At 38.2% G+C, this 17,740-nt stretch overlaps 1 protein-coding gene across 2 annotated transcripts in view; it reads left to right on the plus strand.

The window, feature by feature from the left end:
* Positions 1-13,919: 13,919 nt before the first annotated feature.
* Positions 13,920-17,740, plus strand: part of CDK17 (cyclin dependent kinase 17) — a 90,864-nt gene continuing 87,043 nt past the window's right edge. For both annotated transcript variants that reach the window (XM_081060920.1, XM_081060919.1), the window contains exon 1: positions 13,920-14,484. The gene's annotated coding sequence lies outside the window, so the exon portion shown is untranslated. The remainder of the gene's footprint in view (positions 14,485-17,740) is intronic.

The raw sequence follows: 17,740 nt of genomic DNA on the forward strand, positions 1-17,740 counted from the left end.
CTTGGAAATTGGAAACAAAGAAGCAATAACTCTTAATCTTGCCCTCCTTACCCAACCATTAAAAATTATAATTATTCTTGACATTGTGTTTTCAGATATCTGTTTATATTGGATCTAGCTAAAATTAAAAGAAAGAAAGTGCTTTTAAGAATGGCATCCTTTAGTTTGATATGCACTGCTCCACTGTTACAGGCTGTGAAAGCCAGATTGCTTACTGCGCACCATGAATCTGGCTCATGGTAGCTAACAGGTATAAAGCTGAAGAAACACTTCTATATCTCTCTGTCCTTAAAATACATGAGAAAATGAGGTGGTTTTGTTGTTGTTTCTTGTTTGTTTTGTTTTTGAGAAGACAACTTGGAAAGGCTTGAATTTCCCCAAATTTTACATTTGCCCCAACACTTCCTGTCTGGAGATTTCTAACTGCATTGTTAGGCAAAAGAGCCACATGCAAGTCTTGTGCTTCCAAATAGTCAAGTTAAATTATGGCTTAAAATAATGCAACAATATGGAACCAGTGCTTTTGCCAAATGACATATTTGCTCTGGATTTAGTGATATTTTATCTGTTATTTTGAATCAGAACATGGAGGATTGCAATTGTGCCATTCTCTCCAGCAAAAGAAAAGTGCCAGTCATTTTCTGATGCTTATCTGTCAAATATATGTTGAAAAATTTTTAAAGAATTTTTTTTTATGAGCCCCTTTTGGAAACCTCCAAGACCTGAATTCCTTGAAATGGTAAAGAGTTACTTCTTCAAGTAAAAACTCCTATTGCAAATAAAATTTTGGAACTATAGTGCCCATGTAGTGTTTGGCAACACATCTGGTTTTTCTGCTTTGATGAAGAAAGACAGCCATGAGTCATGGCTTTCTACATCACCTTGCATGGGCATCAAAGCCCTTGCCAATAGTCCTGAAGAAGTTTTGTCTATTACTGCAAAAGTCATGAATTTCCCCAAACTCAGGGCTTTAACTCATTGGGCTTTAAAGAAATTTTTGTCAAGAAATGGAAGCAGAATATGAAATTATTCATTGGAATTCACTCCTAAAATAATTCCATAGACAAAAGGTCATTTGTGGTTTTGATTTTTTTGATCACATGAATAAGGTAAGGAGCTTTTTTTTTCCAGCATAAGATCCTGAGGGCTCCATTTTATAAGCTAACCAAAACACTCATACACAGAAAACCCACAAGCCCTTTTGACCAAGTTGTCACTGTGGGAAAAGAGATTGGAAACAGACAAATATGAGCAACCCTTCCTATACTGGAGGAGATTTTCCTGGCTCTATTCAAGAGTGATAAAACTTATCAATTTCTCACAAGGCAAAATTTTACAGACACCTGGAAACACTGCAGAACTTCTCCAAAGGTTAGTTATACTCATTTGACTTTAAAATTGAAGTATAGATTTCAACTATTTTTTTGCTGATGTATACAGCATTGGTGATGCAAACTTTGTAAAGATAATCAAGTTCATTGACCTGAGGACATGGGAAATGATGCAATTGTATCAGCTTAAAGAGTCCCAGAGAAATCCAGTGTCTTGACACAAGCCTATCCATTTGCCACACCCTAATTTGTTATTCATGGCTTTCTTTCACTTGTTGCTTTCCAAATTAAAAGTAAACATTGATAGAATAGCACAAATGACAAACATTATGATGGAAAGACTATTCCGTAATTTCTTCTCTTCAAGTCAAACAATGGCCGCCTTCTCATTAAATGTACTTTGAGAAAAAATTTTAATTTTGTTATTTTCAAACTTTGAATTTATTTCAAATTATTTCATCGATGTGAATAAACAAGAATGAGAGAAGGCAAAATTTTTGTAAGTTTTTTTCTATGTAAAGGAAATTGATTTTAAATGCAGTGCACAAAGGGTGTGCCCCAAATTGAGGGGATGTTCATGTGAATTTTTTTTTATTTAGAAAATGATCATTTTTTTATCAGATAAAAAGAGGTAAGTGACCACACAGACACACACACACACACACACACACACACAAATCGTTAAGAATCGTGGATCTAACACAGCCACCTCATTTTACAGTGAATGAGTGGAGACTCCAAAACATGAAATAATTGCCCGAAGTCACACAGCTAATAGGTATTAAAACTGGAATTTGAGCCCAGCAGTTTTGTGTCTAAGGCCATTATATATCCTCAGTAGGACATCCCATAGTCACATAGAAATTTCTTTGGAACCCAAACAAAATAAAAAAACCAACCAACCAAAAAACTGTGAATATTGTATAGCTGAAATGAATATAACAAATATAATATTATACACATAATATGTTTTTTTAAAAAACTATGAAAATAAAAGCTGTTGTTCCAAGTGTGTTACTATCAGACTTTCCTGACCTTGACTTCTTCTTAAACGTGTCTAAACCTGCACTGATTGCCAGCTGCTTGAAAAATCCATCTGCCACTTACCCCATCTAGTTCCTGCCTGTTTTTCTTCTTTAATGACAGATGTCCTGGTTTCAAATCCACTAGCAGACTTAAGCATCTTAAATAACCAAAACCAGTCTTCACCTGGGTGTGTCTCTATTCTCTAAATCCAAACCATGGCTTTTCCTGCTGTGTCACTTTGCCATTGTCTGAATTCTGTATATAACAGAGTCTTAGTCTATTCAGGCTGCTCCAACAGAATGCCATAAACTGGGAGGCTTATAAACCACATAAAATTTCTCACAGTTCTGGTGGCTGAGAAGTCCAAGATCAAGGTACTGGCAAATTCTGTGTCTGGTAAGAGCCAACTTCCTGGTTCATAGCAGACAGAACGGAGGAGGTAGCTCTCTGGAGTCTCTTTTATAAGGGCATTAATCCCATTCAGGTGGACTCCATTCTCGTTACCTAGTCACACACCAAAAGTTCCACCGTATTGAAGGTTAGGATTTAACATATACATTTTAGGAAGACATACATATTCAATCTATAGTAAATAGCTTATACTAGAGTTTAGTGAGTTCTGTATTGCATATCTTGTGGCCATATGCTGAAATGGACCCTTTGCTTAAAAAAAAAAAGTTAAAGCTAATTAAAAGCTGTTTATTTTCAAGTATACGAAAGTCATAAATTTTTCTCATTTAATTCAATAAATGTCTTTTTTATAACATGAATTTTGAGTTCAAGAATTTTCTTAAATTGCTAAATCAAAACTGCAAAACAGAGGTAAAAATTTGATTCTCAGTCTATAGTTTCTGTCTGCCACTTTTGAAGATGAGGTACACCATTTGAATTAAGTTTACTTCTAGTATATGAACAATAAGTAATAACAAATTTAACTATCAATATCAATATGGTACTGGGAGTTGTACAAGCATGCCTCTAGTCCTTGATAATCACTCTGCAAAGTAGAAAGTATGATCCCAATCAATAGATGAGAAAAATCGAGATCAAACAGGTTAAACGACTTGCTAAGAATATACTAAGTGGCTTTGCCACTTGTTAATATTGTTACCTGGAATAAAGAATTTTTTAAAAAATTCATATGAAGCCCAACATTTAGATACAACATCTTTTTTATCACTAAAAATGAACGTAATTTAGGTGTCGTTCAGGAAAAGTGTGTGCTTATTGCTGGAGCCCTGATGGCCTTTGTTGGCCCCCAGTCTAATTTTCCCTTTCTGCAAGTAGGAACCCTTTAGGATGTAGCATCAGTGGGTGAAGTCAAGGGAGGTGATTTGACAGGATAAAATAAAACAGAAATCCTATCTAGGAAGTCAACAGTATCCAGGGGAATTGATGGCAGTATCAGTGTATTCAGACTCAGCTTGCCTGGAAATATGGTGGTTTCCAGCAATGGAGAAGAGTAATTAAATAACACATATGGCAGCTGCGTGGAGAGCAGCACAAGTGAGGACCCCCCTCTCCCTGCAATGACTACTAAGCACACTTTAAAGAAGACTTTGCAGAGAGGTGGGGAAGGCCCAGGAAACACAGGTTACAGCCTGTTAGGATGCCAGTAAACAGAGTAGTCATGAAGACAACAGGAACAAGTGTTTATGATAACCATAAGTGAACAGCATGATACAAAATTACCTGTACACTATTAAAACACACATGAAGATGAAATAAAGGCTAGAAAGAAATACTCCAAAATGATAAAAGTTACTGTGTTGACGTTGAAGAGTTATGGGTGATTTTCTTTCTTTTCTAAACCTTTTGTAATATTGTTATATAATAATTTTTAGAGTATTTTTACCACCCCCAAAATGGGTGAAGAGAACATTTAATTAACAACTTTATATTCTGTAAGAAAAAGAGAAAGTTCTTAAAAACCGTGATAATTTTTTCTTCCGTCCTTCCTCTGTCATCTTTTCAGTCTGTCTGCAAGCTGCTTCTCATTCTAATTAATTCTTTGTTTTGAATAAAACAGATCACTCCCCCTCAGGCTTAATTATGATACAATTTGAACGTGTTGTGTTTGGCTGGCTTGGGTGTCACTTGTATGCACCATACAGACATGCCTAAATCAGAACTGAAAGTACATGACTTGCAAAAAACTCTGAGATATCTATTTGTAAGACAGTAGAAGGTGTGAATCAGATATAAAAGGAACTTGGGGAATGAGGTTGATTTAGGTGGGAAAGTTGGAAACTTGATTCTAGGGAAAGAAATAAATTACTTCACATTTAATGCACTTATGATATAAACAAAAACTATTTCTGAAGATTATTTAAAAATAAGCTTGTTAAGGATTTATAGCTTCTCTCTATTGTAAAATAAAACGTTTAACCTTTCTAATAGAAGTTTAGTACTCATATGAAACCCAACATTTAGATACAACATCTTGACCCAACCTTAAACACTAGACCCAAATTTCATGTGACTCTACAGTCATAACTGTGTCATTAATTCTTTAAAAACAAGGGCTTAGGCAGCAACCAAATAACTAATTTAAAATTTTAGCTTTCAAAATATTGCCAGGCAGCCAAGGTTCATAAAGATGGGATGGTCCATTTACAATCTGACGAACGACTAGAAGCTATTTCAAAATGACCTGTTTTCTTTTTTTTCTTATCTATTTATCAAACCACTCATATAAAGAGAGATACCTGCCTTTTGTCTCTGTACATAATAGATTCACTGTTTTTAAAGACTGGATTACTATCAATAACTGAATTACTATTAATAAACAATATGCATTTGAAATAAATATATAAAAAGTTATAGAAGCAGTACAGATAGCCTGCCTACCTTGCATACTCTGCCAAACACATCCCATGTGGCTGGGGATTACCAATTAAGGTACTTCTGCATTCTCTATAACACTCTATGCTAGACTCCTAATTAGTCACCAATAATTACTTCTTGACTTGCCTTATCTAAGCAGTGTAGCCTGTCTTGATTTCCTACTCCCTCCACTTCATCCAGCTAGAAGTCCTCTTCTTCCCCTGAGCAGTATATTCAAACTTCTATTTTATGTCCTTAGTTCTTTCTGAGTTATTGCCAGCCTTCTTCTCCTCTGATAGATATTAAGCCCTTTGAGGACAAAGACATTGTCTGTTATCTTTCTGTTCCTTACAGTGCCTGCTACATTGTAGACACCAAACATATATTGGTTGAAAGAATACTTGAATGAAATGATATTTGAAAAGTAAATATAAGAATAGGAAGATTTCTAGCTCCCAATCCTAAAACTGCTTGAGTATCTCTGATAAAATAAATTGAGGTTTATAGTTGTACTTGTAAATATAAGGTATAGAAAGTAGATAAATAATCATCTGTGCTCATGTGTTTTGTTCTCCTTACAGGAAACTCTTGACAGATCACAAAGTACATGTGTTTTATTCATAATAGCTACTACTGACCCTTTACGTTTTGAATGTTAAGTAACATATACAATGAAATACAGTAGGATATATACATCGAATTTTTTTCTAAGTGGGGCTGCTAATCTTCCAACAAAAATCTTTATTTTTCTCCCTTCATTTTTTCTAAATGTTGTAGTCCCTCTCCTTGAAGACAGATTATTTCTCTTGATCATTATAAACTTAGATTTCTGCCTTCCTAGATGCATTATCATCAAAGTATTTTTCCATGACTTTTATAGTCGTGGTGTGCTGGAATGGAAAGTATAACACTAACATTTATTCATCGCCTGTTAAGTGCCAACTATTGTGAGGCAGTTTTATATTTTGCATTTCATTGCATCCTCGTGAAAGGCCCCATGAGATGTGCCCATTTTGCATATGAAGAATGTAAAGCTCAAGAAGATGAATCATTCTCATTGTCTTACAACAAATAGTGGAGCTCAGATTCAAAACTAGGTTTATTTTACTTCGAATCCTGTCATCTTTACATTGCATCATGCTAAAATTTTTGTGAACATTTATGCAACATAAAGGAGGGCTGGAACATTTTACTCCACGGTGCCTAATGGTGGATAGACGTTAATGAAGGAATGAAGCATGGAGGCATACCTACAACTTTAACAATTGGCCTATTTTAAATGATTTGAATTATCCAAACATAGGAAATATCTTTTTTTAGCAGGCTATGTTGCTAATATTTTGTTATTGTAATAAAATTATATTTTCAACAACAAAAGTAGCCTTTGTAAAAGGCTATTACCTCTCATACACCTATGTTGGAATATTTAGCACTTCTGATGTCTTCCAATTAAACTAGAATTTGAGGATAGGTAATTGTCATGAGTTCTGGAAAGCAATTCTCTAACTGTGATCTACCTAACAGCTTTGAGTGTCAGGGTGCCCAAAGAAACAGGATGTCTGGCCCCACAGCATGCTTCTCCTTGCCTAGAGGCAAAGCACCTGTAATTGCACAGATAGCCTACATTTCAGGAGTATAAAAACAGGCAATATTTATATTCAGTAAACATATGAAATGAACAATATTTCTAACTTTTTGGATCATTTTCACATCGAGCAGGTGGAGAGATAAGGGAGCTGACATTTATTGAATGCTGCACTCTACTTTAAAGGTATGTTCTAGATTTATTAGGTTGGTGCAAAAGTAATCGAGGTTTAAAAGGTTAAAGATAATTGCAAAAGCTGCAATTACTTTTGCACCAACCTAATACCAGGTCAGTATTTTATATAGGGTCAAGTAGGTTTCAAGCATGGCTCACTCATTATTGCCCACTGCTACACTCTTTTCACTCTGGAGAGAAATCTGTCAAGAAAAATGTAATCTTTTTCATAGTTTTTATTAACCTCTTCTATAGCCCTGAGGCTAGAAACTACCTGTGGGTTAAGTGGTGTGGCTTCTACATAGCTACTTACAGAAAGCCTACACTTATAACACTGTTAGAAAATTTATACTTGTACAGACAGTCAGATAACAGTTTCAAATGCCATTAAACAGGATAGTGTTTGGATCACTCACTGTCTCCTTCTCTCTCAGTATTATTTACGATTAACAAACAATAAATTGCATATATTTAGAGTGTCCGATTTGATAAGTTGCTGCAAATGTATATACCTAGAACCCATAACCACAATAAAGAAAAAACAGAACATAGTTATCATTTCCACAAGCATCCTCATGCTTCTATTAATTTTTCCCTTCCCCAGACCTAAGCAATGACTGATCTGCCTTTTGTCACTATTGATTAGTTTGCATTTTCTATAATTTTACAAAAAATGGAACAATATAGTGGATGAACTCTTTTTTTGATCTGGCTTCTTTCACTCAGCATAATTATTTGGGGATTCATCTATGTTGTTGCATGTATCAGTAATTCATTCCTTTTTATTGCTGAGTAGTATCCCATGCTGAGTATGAATATACCACAATTTGTTTATCCATTTATTCATACATTTGCTCCTCTTCTTGGTTCACTCCTTATCAAAAATACTTTCTGTGATTTGCAATTTCTGATTATACACTTGGCATTTACCCAGTGATAGTGGACACATGTGATTTAGGTGAAGCAAACTCCACCCTGGCTTTAAGGATAGAGCATCTGTGACCAATTACTAAATTGTCTTGGCCACAGTGACAGTTCATTGATTCAAGCTGGGCTAACCAGAGCTAACATTTGGGCTACTAGGAATGTTGCTGTTTCTTTTCTGCAAGACTTTAACCAGAAGGTATAGAGCTACAAATATTGCAACCATCTTTTGACCTAGTGGGCAGATGAGACAAGGCTGCCAAAAGCAGAACCAAAAGAAGAGAAACCAAGTCCTGATGACATCATGTGGGCTGTTAGATGTCTCTGAAGCTTGAACTACCCCAAGTCTTTGAAGTTATGTAAATGACACAGCCCCGTTTTGTATAGGTTATTTGAGTTCCTGTTCATGTCACTTACAAAAGAAAAAGTTGTGACACGTGTGCTTTACATTCATCATCTCATTTAATCCTTACAACATAGCAGGTGTGCTATTATCCTAATTTTATATATGGGGAAACTCTTAGTTAACTAACCTACCGCAAGCTCACAGTGGCAAAGTTTGAACTCCCCAAAATCCAACTGATTGCAAAGCTCTCAATTTCTATACAGTACTGCTTCGGGGCTAGACCCCTGATCTGCTTAGCTTTATGGAATATTATACTTTCTTTGTATTGCCTGATGTTTAATAGTATTAACATTTGTGGCTTCCTTATAGCTGAAATAAAATTACATTTACAAGACTTAATTCTTTCCTTCTTTTTTGCCCCTGCTTTGTGTTTTTCTTGTCATCTTTTTCCTCTTCCTCATTTTTTATTTTTCCATTGTTAAATACCAAATATTTGCTCTAGTTGTATCAACCCTAAAATGATCCTGGGGTGATGTCTGTTTCAGCAAGGCAAAGTTAGTTTACTGAAAAGTTTGCCCTTCTAATAGCTGAAGACTAGAAGGATTACATCTACAAATCAGTCTAATAAACTTCCCTAAAAACAAATCGCTGGGCCAGATTTCAAAGATGACAAAGCCAGACGATCACAGTTACTCTCTCCCTTCTCTCATTCTTTAAAAGGAGGAAAAAAATTCCAAGGATTATTTTGACAAGCCCCTGGGAAAATGGCTAATTGCCACATCCTCCTTCTTAAGATGTTCAAGAGGGAAAAACCTTTACTGCCCTACCTCCCCCTTTTCAACACTGTTTTCTTCTAAAAAAGGAAGCAATTTGTTAAATCTTAAATCTAGCTTCATGTTGTGCTTCATTTTTCAGAAAACCCAAATAAGCTTTAAATGTGTTTTATTTAAGAGCCCACCTCTGCTTTCTTTCAGTAGACAGAACATCAATCTAGTTAAAAGCAGTTAATAACACAAGGTTTAAAAAAAAAAGAAAGAGAGAAAAATGATTTAATCCTTTCTTAGTCTCTTAATAGAGCCTTGTACGAAGCCTTCCTGGAAGCCAGGACACTAACCCTCCTTAAACACTTTGTCAGCAACCAGAGAACAACTTCATTTTAAAGTGAAATGTTTGAAAATTATGTCTTCCTTAACTGCCAAGACTGAATTTGGTTCTTGGATTCATTTCCCTTGTAAGGATATATGACATCACTTTCTAGAAAGCTCCTTATAATGCTCCCTGGACTCTACCAAATATCTTGGATGTTATCAAAACTTTGCAGTTAAATCCAGTACTGCAAATGTGAAAATTTAAATGTAGACAGGGAAGAAATTTCCCTCCCCAAATTTGTAACTTGTATGTCTTTGGAGACATTCTGATAATGACTTCAAATAGCTCTGGCTATGTAAAATCTCTGTAGTTAACCTTTAAAGTGATGGGCTACAGCCATATCAGTTTGCAATGCTATAAAGCTATTTTGCAAAGGTTGGGATGACACAAAATATTTATAAAATATAAATGGTAGGGTGAGGCTAGCTATTTTATTTTTAAAGAAGGTGAAATGAAATCCTTTGACAATACTCTTTTCTTACCTATACAGTCTACCTCGTTTTATTGCGCTTCACTTAATTTCACTCCACAGGTGTTACGTTTTTTACAAATGGAAGGCAAGACCCTCCACCAGCAAAAAGATGACAACTCGCTTTATTGCTATACTTGCTTTATTACAGTGGTCTGGAACCAAACAATATCTCAGAGGTATGCCTGTAGTTTCATTTTTACAAAACGTAAAATTATTTTACTCAAGTGATATTAGAGGGAGAATAGTTAATTGCTACCTTTAGCTTGACTTACTTCATTGTTGTTGCAAAAAAAATAGATTTATTATATGGTTTGGCCTAACAAAATAGAGAATAGGGCCAGACAAAAAGTTTTTCCCAATTTGGTAAGTTAACTAATTTTTTTTGAGATTTTTTTACAATTATTAATGATTGGAAATGGTTCAGAAATTAAGACATGTAGAAAATTGTTTTGGAAATAGGTAAAGTTAAGTATTGATGCTGTATAGGGCAGTGGTTCTCACACTTTACTGTGCAACAGAATCCTAGAGGACTTGTTAAAACAAGGACTTGTTAAAACAGTTTGTTAGACTCTGTCCTAGAGTTTCTGATTCAGTTGGTCTAGGGTGGAGCCCGAGAATTTTCATTTCTAAGACATTCCCAAGTGATATTGGCATAGCAAGTGATAATGCCGACCTTCGTTTGCGAACGAACACTGATATAGAGAACTGAAAACCAGCCTAAGTGTCTCTTTTCCATGTATTATTCAGATATGTTTCACATTTGTTTCCCAAGCTAAGTCACTTGCTATGTGTGAATCACAGCAAAGACTTTCTGGCTCCATTCCCTTCTACTCTCTCTGTCCAAAGTTCAATGACCTTCAAATTCTACCCTTCAAGGGCCCCCTTTCCCAAGGCTGAAGAGTAAATTCCTGATGCTCCAAGAGAGCGTTTCCCAAACTGCTCATCAGCACACGTGTCCCTCAATGTTTTCATATATGTCTTGTGATAAAGCTGTTCTATGGTCCAAACATTTTGGGATACACTGGTTCAACTGGAAAAAAATATTTATAAAAACTTTTTTATGTTACATTTTTATAAAAATGTATTTTTTTGTATTATAAAACCGTTTAATTTTAGAACTTCTCAGAGCTTTTAATATGTAAATGTGCATTGTGAATTTCCAAAAGGGAGGTAAAGTACAGGGCATTTCTCAAGTGGATTTGATTGTGGAATTCTTTCTCAACTCCTCTTCCACACCAAGCACTAGGGAATATATATATATATATATATATATATATATATATATATATATATATATATATTTTTATTTTTTTTTTTTTTGCTAGGGAATATTTATTAACCACAGTCTGGGAAATGCTCTTATTTTATAATTTAACTTCATTTTACAAGGTTGAAAAAAAAGTCTATATTACAACCTTGGGAAAAGGCCAATTGACATGCCAAAGGCATGATGTATGAATGTTAAACCAATTTATAAAAGTAATTAAGTACACGCACTCATCCATTATTTTGATTGTATGAGACTTTTCCTTTTTTCTTTCCTTTTTTTATTGTGATAAGGACGGATAACGTAAGCTCTACCCTTCTAATTTTTAAGTGTACAGTACAGTGCTGGTAACTATCGGCACAATGTTGTACAGCAGATCTCTAGAACTTACTCATCTTGCATGACTGAAATCTTAATGCCTGTTGAACAGCAATTCCTCATTCTCCCATCCTACAGCCCCTGATAATCACACTTCTACTTTCTACTTCTGTGTTGGGCTATTTGGGATACTCCATGTAAACAGAATCATGCAGTACTTGTCCTTCTGTGATTGGCTTACTTCACTTAGCATAATATTCTCAATGTCGATCCAGGTTGTCACACCACTTCTTTCTTGTGGTTGAGTAATATTCCATTGTATGAATACACCACATTTTCTTTTTTCATGTGATCTTTTCTTAATCAAATAATTTACTGAGTGATATAAAGAACCCATGGTTCCCAGCCTCCGTTGATCATCAGGCTTTTCTTGCTCTCACCACCTAAAATATCCCTATTTCTACCCTCTTCCAATTTTTTTCCATTACTGTTCTTTTTTTTGTTTCTCATGATTATGTTATCATGATTATAAGTTTTATAATACAAATAAGTTATCTCATTAATGCCTAAGTTATCTCATTAATGCCTTATCTCATTAATGCCTAAAGTGATTTATATTTATATGTTTATTACCTCTAAGTTTAAAAATTTTCTACCACTAGAAAACAGCTCCTTATCTGTCTTGTTCACTTCTGTATCTTCAGTGCCCAGAACAGTGTTTGGCACATCATGTGCAGTCAAATATTTTTTGATGGAAAGAATAAATAGATCAATAAGGTAATCATCTCAGTTCTAACTATGAAATCTTTATTACAGTAATAAAAGATGTAGCAAGAGGAAAGGGTGCTCTTTAGCAGCTTTAGATGAGGCAATTAGAATAATCTTGATTTCTAATGGACTAATTCCAATCTAATGGTATGAAGGGGGAATTATTGATGTGAAACGCAGGATGCCATTTTGTAGGCACAGTTTTATTATGATTTTTAATATTTACTAAGGGATCAAAAAGACATACAATTATTTTTTAAATGAGGCAAGCACATGAAAAATACTTGGCATACATGTAGCTCTTGTATAAATATCAATTTTTCCATTTCTCTAAGTTTAAAAAACCTCTGAAAAGGATGCTTCTGCTTGCTATATTATAAACTTCTTTGACTTGGACAAATTTAAAAAGCATCATTAACAGTGCTTTTTAAAAAAGCACACTTGTTCTAGTAGAAGAAAGCTTGTGTTATATACTTGCATTTTGTATGATAATCAAGTGTTAAATATGTGTGGAGCATAAATATTGCTAATTTATGGATCCTGGTAATTTTAGAGGCAGGGGAGAAGGCTGAAATATATGATTGTTGGATATTACAGTAGGTAGATTCAACCTTGCCCAACAAAATAAAAAAAAGTCAGAAAACATTATTTTTAGGGGGAAAGGTTTCATCCAGGAATCCAAGAAGATAATCGTCAGGTCTTTAGGATATAACATGGTTTGAAATTGCATTAAAAATTTATTGTCTGTTTCCTGGTATTAAAATGGAAAAATATTTATATCTCACTTCACCAGGCCTTTCATGTGGTTAAAATTTTTTTTTCTTGTTTAAGTTGTCTATATCCGGTCTCTGGTCTCTTCTTTTCAATCTTCTCATTATCTCTCTCTAGGCGTTTATGTTTGTTTTGACTTGATGCTTTTATCCTTATTAGTGGAAAAAAGTGGGTCAGTACTACTTCAGCTTGTCTTCACTTTCACCCTTCTGCTCATTCCTGAACTAGCTTTTAGCCTCTGGAAAAGAAGAAAGTAAAAACATTTGCAGAAACTGGGCCAACCTCTCTGCAGCCCTTCTCCTTGAAGAAAACAAAACCTAAGCAACTGCGACAGTAGTTCCTCTCTGTTCTCACAGCATTTCGTATTTCCTTTCTCATAAAGCTCAGATTTTTATTATAATTCTTTATTGAATATCTTTCATCCCAGCTAGACTCTCAGGCCTTTGAGGACCTAGTATCTTGCCAAGAATAGAACATAAAGAAATCTGTAGTTTAAATGAATAAATGCTGCGTGCGGGAAAGACTGCTGCACTGGTGCACAATACCCACCCACCCAATAAAGTTGGAAAGTTGCAGCCATCAGTATACTCAAGTGTAGGTCCTTTGACATCAACTCCAGAAAACCGGTGGAGAACTGTGGCATTGGTATCGTGATTACATAATTACTAGAATAATTTGAGCAAGAATTTTTGTTTTGTCTCGGGGTAGGTGGGGAGATGATGAAAGGGCTGATTTACTCAGATAATTTCTTGCCCAGATGCTATGGACAGACACTGCCTAACGTCTCACTCCTGTGGGGTCTTCTCACCCTTCCCAGCCTCCTCTGACCGCTTCAAAATACAGGCAGCGCAGACCAAGGCCCCCACCTCGGGGCGGGGGTTTCCCGGGGATACCCCGCCCCGCCCTCTAGGCCCCGCCCCCTCCGCTGCCGCCGGCAGGGGTCGCGCTGCCCCCAGCTTGCCGCTCAGGCGGGGGTGGGGAAGGCTGCGGCGGCCGGTCGGTTTTCTCCGCCGCCGCTGGTTGGATCGTTTCAATAAAAGTCTTTTTTCTCTCTCGCTCTCTCTCCTCCGGGGAACAGGCGGAGGCGTCAGTCTGCAGCCGCCGAGTGAGAAAGCGACGTGCACGCAGCGAGCGAAAGCGGCCCGCGGTCTCTGCAGCGTCTCGCCGTCCGGCCCCAGAGAGGAAGGAGTCCGCGAGCGGCCGGGCAGCCTCGGTCGGGCGTCGGCGCCTCCCCGCCCGCCTCGCGCCCGCCCGGGCTCCTCCGAGGGGATTAGTGGGACGCCCGCGCGGCTCGGCGGCGCGGGAGCCATGTTGACCCGGGGGCTTGGCCACGCGTGAGGGACCCCGCGGCCCCTCCCGGAGGCTCCGGACCCTCGGCGAGAGCCGGAAGGCGGCTGCGGCGGCGGAGGCCTGCCCCTCGGAGGCGCCGCGCTCTGCCAGCTGCTGGGACCCGGACCTGCATCCGGTCGCCGCGGGCGTCGGCGGAGCGGCTCGCCTCGCTGCGGGACGCGGCCCCCGCACTTGCCGGTGAGTTGGCCGCGGGCGTCGGCGCGGCGCTTTCGCTGATGCCCCGCGGACCCCGGGCTGGGAGGGGCCGGAGGGAGCCTGGGACGGAGGGCCGGGGCGGGCGGCTGGTGGGGGCGCGGGAGGCTCGGGCCCGGCCGGGAAGTGGAGACAGGGAGGCGCGGCTCCGGGGGCTCGCGTGGGCCGGTCGCCCCGCGGCTGCAGCGCGGACGTCGGGTCGTCGGGGCGTTTCCGGGGGTGGCGTGGGGGGGGTGGGTGTCTGTTGGGACCCTTCGCGGGAGGCGCCTGCAGCCGCCGCCGCCTCCGGGGCTTGCTGCCGCTTTGGTCTCCGGGGGAGGCCGGTCTCCCCGCGAGGCCGACGAGGGGGAGAGCCTGAAAGCCCCCACGACACAAAGGTCTCTCGGCGGGGGTGGCGCTGCGGGCGCGGGCGGCGCGGCTCTGGGAAAGGAAAGGAAAGGACGCGGGTCCGCTGGAGGTGGGCAAGGGGGCGGCGGCCGCGGCGCTTCCAGCTCCTTGGAGACGCCGAGGGTGCGCGCGGGTGGGGCGCGCGGGGGAGGGGGAGGAGCAGCCCGCGCGTGGGGCTCGGGCGGAGACAAAGATCGCGGCGGCCTCCCGCTGGCGGCTCGCACCCCGGAGTGTTGGTGCAGAGCAGAGGTGGGAGCCCCGTGGGAAACCCTAGGCAGCCGTGGGGAAGGGGAGGTGGGGGGCTGCCAAGTATTGTCCCCGTCGCAGTCGCTTTGCTCGTCGCTTTTGTGCCGCGTGCTTTTGCGCCCCAACTCAGCTGCATAGCTCCAGATTGCCTCCCTCTCACTCCCCCTCACTGCCACATTGACTCCCCTGTGGTTTTCCCCTCGTTCTCCCCCTGCTTTTCACCCACTCCTTTTCGGGTAAGCAGTGTTTTTGCCTTCTGCTGGAGAACGTTTGCTGATGACAGGATGCCTGAGCTAGTTCTGACCCTGAACTGCCTTGAACTCTTCTCTCTTCCTCCTACCCTTTCCTTTCTGGGATCCTATAATGTCACATGGCCATTAACAATTAGCTTTTCTTCTGCAGAAAGGGCAAAAGCGTTTTGCTGAAATCTGTGGCGCTCGTCCCGTATGTACATTAATAACATGTCCACCGAAAGATACGACGTTGGTATCACCTCTTCACTTAGCCAGATTAATTTTCTAGATTCAAAAGTGGCCAATTTTGTCTGTCTGGAGTTTTGGCTGTTTCTAGGGTCAGCAAAGTGTAATCCTAGCAGTCAGACCTTCTGTCACTTATCAGGAAATGCTTGACTTAAAGACGGACAATTCTTTCCTCCAAGTTTGCTGATTCTTGAAGGATTTAAGAGGCGCTTGTGTAAGGAGGTTAGAGTAACAAATCTGAATTTCTGTATTTTAGACTTGTTTTGTTAACCATTGGGCAGAAGAAAATGAATGGGATCTTAAGATCTTGGATGCCTCGAGTAGAGGAAATCCTCCCTTGAAGCTAGAAATAAGGTTCAACCAAATTTTAAGAAAAAAAAAAAATTAGTTGTCTTATCATTGGTTTTGTTCTTTTATGAGACTAAGTCGTGGGCTTATTAAATGTTGGGATGTTGTTTTGTTAATGAAGTCATTTTGGTCTTTGTAGTTCTAACATAGTAATTCTAAGATTGGTCCATAAACAACATTTTAGAACAAAAGGAAAAACTGGCTACATTTAAGGAATATTCTTGTTCTTATGTTATGAGAGAGAATATTGGAGTATAAAAAGTGCTATCCTTTTATCTGGTAAACTATCTTATGGGCCAGAAACACCAACAATTTAAGTGCTGGGCCTCAAAGAAAATAGCTGAATCTTTGAATTTAAGCTGTTTTAAAATTACTATGCAAATATATTGTTACTATTTTTTACAGCGAAAATAAAAACACATTGAAACACGAATGCAAAGAAAATATAAGTAAAGACTGTTTGATGTAGGGATGTTACTGTTGATATTGTGTATAAGGACAGTCATATCTTGTTGCTTGCTACCATTAAAATGTTGACACTAAAATTTGTTCAAGGGGTTTAGGAATCAGTGTCTAAGCTGTGGATTTCCTACACACACTGCCCACCTCCTCCCTCCCACCCCCGTTAACATAGTTTGGATGTCTTTGTGAAATTAACAGGTCATACTAATAATCGATGTTTTATATAACACTTATCAAAAGGCTATATTGAGGATATTGATTTTTTTGTGTATTTATTAGTGTCTAATTTAGATAATTGAAGTTTAATTTTCACTGGAAGGAAATCTACCAAAAAGTGAAAGATTTCTGGGTGGTGGGATTTAGGGGCAAATAAAAATACATTTCTGTATTTTTCAAATTTTCACAATACTTTTATAAATCAGGAAAAAAAGTATATGAAGAATTGAAGTCTTGTTAATATCCTAATTTGCCTGGTACTAAAGAAGCTTCTATAAAATGTGTAATTTATTGTCATCCTTGGATTCAGTTACAAAAAAGTATCTTTTAATGTTAGGTATTTGAAACAGTGCACCCTGCCAAATGTACTCTGGTGACCTATAGAAAAAAGAGATAGTATAGTAAGGAAAGATGAAATTGGAAGAACACATACAATATATGGTAAAATTTGTAAAAAAAAAAACAAAAAACAATCTTGTTCTAATAAGTTATTGGTTTTACAAAAAAAACAGGAAAATTAAATTTTATTTTCTTTGTAGTACAGAATAGCTGTGTTGACCAAGCAGATTTTAATGTACATATTTGTTGATATTTTTAGTTTTCAGATATTGGTTCAGTCCTACAATTATGGTGGAAAGAGATATTATATAAAATATTTTATTCTGTCAGGGCTTTTGTTTTTTTCCTAATTTTCAGCAATAGTCACCTCCTTTCCTTTTACTGGTGAAATAGCACTAATTAAAAAACTGCAAATATTTCATTGAGAACAATGGAAGCTATAATGGCAACAGAGGTAGATATTCAATAGTGTGAAGATGATGGTGGTGTCCCTTAATATTAAAAGAAAAAAATCTGTGAACACAAAATCTTTGCCCTGGTATTTTCTTCATTATTGTCTAATGCTGAATATTTATAAGGCACTACATTTTGAATCATTATTACTGATCTCTAGTCCTTATAAAAATTACAGCATCATGTTATGTCATTCTTCTTTATAGCTTTTATACTTCCACGGTGGACATTTACTTCATGAACTTATTGCTGTATTGTAAAAAAAAGACATGCCAAATTATAAAAATATTCTTTAGAGTATTTTATCTATT

Source organism: Rhinolophus hipposideros (genome assembly GCF_964194185.1).
Source record: "Rhinolophus hipposideros genome assembly, chromosome: 9".
In the NCBI taxonomy this organism is placed as follows: Eukaryota; Metazoa; Chordata; class Mammalia; order Chiroptera; family Rhinolophidae; genus Rhinolophus; species Rhinolophus hipposideros.